Below are 3,911 nucleotides of genomic sequence, written 5' to 3'. Positions count from 1 at the left end.
AGGAATGGTTCTCACGCAAATGGCCATCCCCTCTTCACATTCACGTAGGGCTGAAATTGGGGTGTGTCTGAGGGCACCTCGTGGAGGGTGGTCAGGCCAGCCCAGGTCCTGCTGGAGGGAGGTGGAGAGCCTTTTGTGCAGGGGCCACTTGAAGGAGAAAACTAACTTCTGGGGCATGGGGGAGCTTTTGGGTCAGGCAGAGGCACAGGTGAGGCTCTGCACCCACTCAGCAAGGTTTTGTGGGTCACTATTTTGGACTTGGGTACTTGCAGTCTCTCTAAGTCCGGTAACAGGCACATCTGTGAATCACAGCTTTTGTTTTCCTTTGAGAGGTGTTCCTCATCCTTCTGCATGAGGAGATGAACTTGCAAGTGTAACAGCAAGCTCCTTGAGAGCCATGAAGAGAGAAATCCAAATCAAAAGAGACACCCAAAAGATACATGTTGGTTGCTTGAAAACATCATGGCTGTCAAAACTGGCCTCCTGCATCCTGCGGGTCTGACTCGTACCTGCCTGCTAATGCCATTGGTGAAACAGAAGGGCACTGGGCTCAGAATTAGCAAGGGAAGAGCACAAGGGCAGTATCCAGCGATGAAAATTGAAAGGAGGATTAAAAAGAAAGTTCTCAACGTCTCTCTGAAACTAGTTCAGACAGGAGTAATTTCACCAGCTCCAGGGAACGCTGCTGTATGTCCATGTCAGTGGGGAGCCTTCAGCTGTGGCACTGGCCAAGCAGTATCCGCAGCAGCCAGGCAGGCTGACCAGGATGTAACCTGTTTGACTCGATGTCTGGAGGCCAGGAAGGGCACAAGCTTCCTTGTGTTGTGCTTCATGTTTTGGGCTTTACACAAACCACGTCTTCAGCAGACATAAACAGTCAGGAGAAGTAGATGGAAACTTTCCAGATTCTCTTCTGCTTGTGGTTACCTCCCTGCTGTGGTGTGATGGGGAGGGAACACAGGGTGGTTGCAGGGATACGTGATTGATGGGTATTTGCTGTAAGTGTTCCTCTGCTGTGAAATGTCTCTGTCCCCCAGTTGTTTCTGATTTCTCCTTGCAGATAGCTCAGCTGAGCACACAGTTGGTTTGGGACTGCTAATATAGTACGCTCACTGTCTGGGAGCAGCTGATAATGTACTCATGCTGGGTTAAGATTTTCCAGAAAAGAGGTAACATTTGCAGATGGCTTGGGCCGAGTCCTTTGGCTTCAGCTTTTTTATTGATAGATGAAAGCAGTACACACAACCAAGCTATGGAAAGCTTTAAAAAGTGTCCTCCCTTACCCTGCTTTTTTAACAGTTCTTGTGTTGATAGTTTCTCTCCTTGTCTCTTGCGTGACTACAGTAGACACCAATCCTGTTCTTCAACCTTCCTTGTACCTTTTCTGCATCGAGGAGCTCTGTGCCCTCTATCATCCTCTTCTCACCATACCCCAAAGAGATCAAGGCAGCCCTTCCAGACACAGGTTTTCAATCTTTTTTTCCTCCCATGCAGCTCTCTTTTCCAGTGGATTCACTTTGCCAGGTAATGGTTTCCAAAGAATCCATTCTAAATTTCCAATATTTAACATCAGATTTTCTAGCCTTGGAAACACTAGGGTGTTGCCAACCCAAAGTTTAGGGATTGATTGCACAAGCAGACTAGCTAGCCATTCTGAAGGGACAATAACTCTTACGAGCCAAGCAGTGGTGAGCAGTTGGCAGGTGATGAGGAACAACAGGATGATCCTTCCACTTGCACTGCCATAACCAGAAGAGACCGGGAGTGGAGGAGAATCATCTACTTATGGACCATCTGCATGGCACACGTCTGCATCTGAGATGCTTAGCCTGGACTTCCGTTCTGGTCCACTGTAGCCATGGATTAAGGGTATGATTTATCCTACCCTAAAGTTTTTGTCTAAATAGGACAGAACATTTGTGTTCCAAAAGCTTCTTTTTTTTTGCATTGGCTATAAAAGGAGCCTAACTAAACTTTACACTTTTTGACTGAACTGAATCTGTCCAAACATGATAGCGTCCTTTACATTAAGGGTGTAGTTCTACCTAAGGCACAATCACTATCATTTGCCCAATGTCCTAGTTAACAGCAAAATCACCAGCAAGGCTCTCCATTAGCAGCCCAGCTGCAAGGGAATTGCAGCCCGTTTCTTTCAAGGATGGTTTTAGTACTCAAAACCATAAACTTTCACTAAATTGGCCAGATACCGTAATTCCACAGCAACCCATCCCAACCCAACCTTTTCGTCCCCTCTGACATTGGTCTTTACGAAGTGATAATAAAAGACCACACAAAGATAATTGCTCATAATGGTCAGGGAGGAACTTTGCCAGCTCCAGGAAGGTCCTTATGATATGTTCTTGTATAGGAACCAAACCAGCAAAGTGCTGTGGAAGATGTTTGACCACCCCAACATGTGGTGAGAATTTAAAGCAAATGTCAAGTGTTGGTTTTGGAAAGTCACTGATTTTTGAAGACTGAAGTTTTGGGTGGTGGTTTTTTTTTTTTTTTCCCCCAGCAGCTGATCATTATCACGACTGCCCTGGGAAAAAAGGAAAGTTTTCAAACTCTAATGAGCATCTGATGAATTTTGGATGATCCCAGGGCAGCCATGCTAAAAACGTGCAGGGTGGATATCGAGTTGTGTTTTTCTGCAGTGTTGACTCTGAGTGAACTGGACACTTTAATAGTGAAATTGCACCAATTTAAATGAAGGAGCAGATAAAATGGATGTTTAAAGGCAGGTTTCTCCTAGTCAGCTAAACAATGGGGATATTTTACACTTGCGTACTGCTTTTCAACAAAGCTCCTTCAAGATAAGCACAAATAAAATTGATCTCACACATCTGTGACATAGGAAATAATTTTTACCTGTACTTTACAGTTTGAGGTAAGGAGAAGTTAAGCCTTTTTTTTTTTTTAATTCCTGTAATTATATCTATTTTTTCGCATGCTTGTTACAGAAGATGGCTGAATCTCTCTGAGGTGTGTTGCCTTTTCTGTGTGTGCCCTGAGATGATATTGGTAGACGTTTGCAAAATGTTAACTGGTCTGTCTCCCACCCAAGAAAATGCAATAAGATTTTCTCCGTTATGGACTCCAACACTGCTTGCAAACATTTTTGCCATCTGTTGTGTGTATCTGTCCTTTCTTCAGTGTTAAGTTTCTCAGCAGTCAATGTGATTAAGCAGTTTCTGCCCTTTCCTCTCAGTCCTTTGTAGATATATTAAGTGGCCCATCAACTCCATGACAGACAAAAAGAGGCTGTGCATGCTGCTGGGAGCTTGCCTGATTTCAGCACAGTTTGAGGGCATCTGCATGCTCTCAGGGGCAATGTAGGGGTGTCTCCATTACTTACATTTGTTTAATAACGTAGTCTCTTGAATGCACTGCTCTTTCTGGATTGCCTTGTGTGTGCATTTTGCAAACTTGGTGTGACTTCCGGGCTCATTTCCACTAGCTGAAGGGCAGAGATGGAAATGGGGAAGGATGGTCTTGAAAGCAGTGTTTTGCTTTCTTACAGCAAGGAGGATCAAGTCCACCCTTGACAGGGGTGAGGATGGAGTATGGGTGACACCAAACTGCTCTGAAGCTTTGCCTCCCTACTTTGCACTAGTGTGACTGAGAAGAGTATATGGGATTTTAAATTTTACTTTTTCACTTTTTTGCAAACTAAAGAATCACTGTTTTGGTCCCTGCCCTCCTCTTACTGAAGTCACCTCTCATTTTCCTGTGAGGTGATGTTCACAGGGAGGCACAGCTCCACTCTCCCCACTCTCAGATGGGGGCAGAGATCAAATCAGGGATGCTCCAAGGACTGGAACTAAATTCTTGGCAGTGATTTGTATCTCATAAACATGATATCACAATATGGCATCTAGTGCATATGCTGCTTCTTTGTTTAAAAAAGA

General features: G+C 44.5%; 1 protein-coding gene across 1 annotated transcript in view; it reads left to right on the top strand.

The window, feature by feature from the left end:
* Positions 1-3,911, top strand: part of PLCD1 (phospholipase C, delta 1) — a 47,702-nt gene that overhangs the window by 11,987 nt on the left and 31,804 nt on the right. The window lies entirely within an intron of this gene.

The sequence above is a fragment of the Pygoscelis adeliae genome, unplaced genomic scaffold (assembly GCF_000699105.1).
Source record: "Pygoscelis adeliae isolate BGI_AS28 unplaced genomic scaffold, ASM69910v1 Scaffold88, whole genome shotgun sequence".
NCBI lineage: Eukaryota > Metazoa > Chordata > Aves > Sphenisciformes > Spheniscidae > Pygoscelis > Pygoscelis adeliae.
This window is presented reverse-complemented; position numbering and strand designations above follow the sequence as displayed.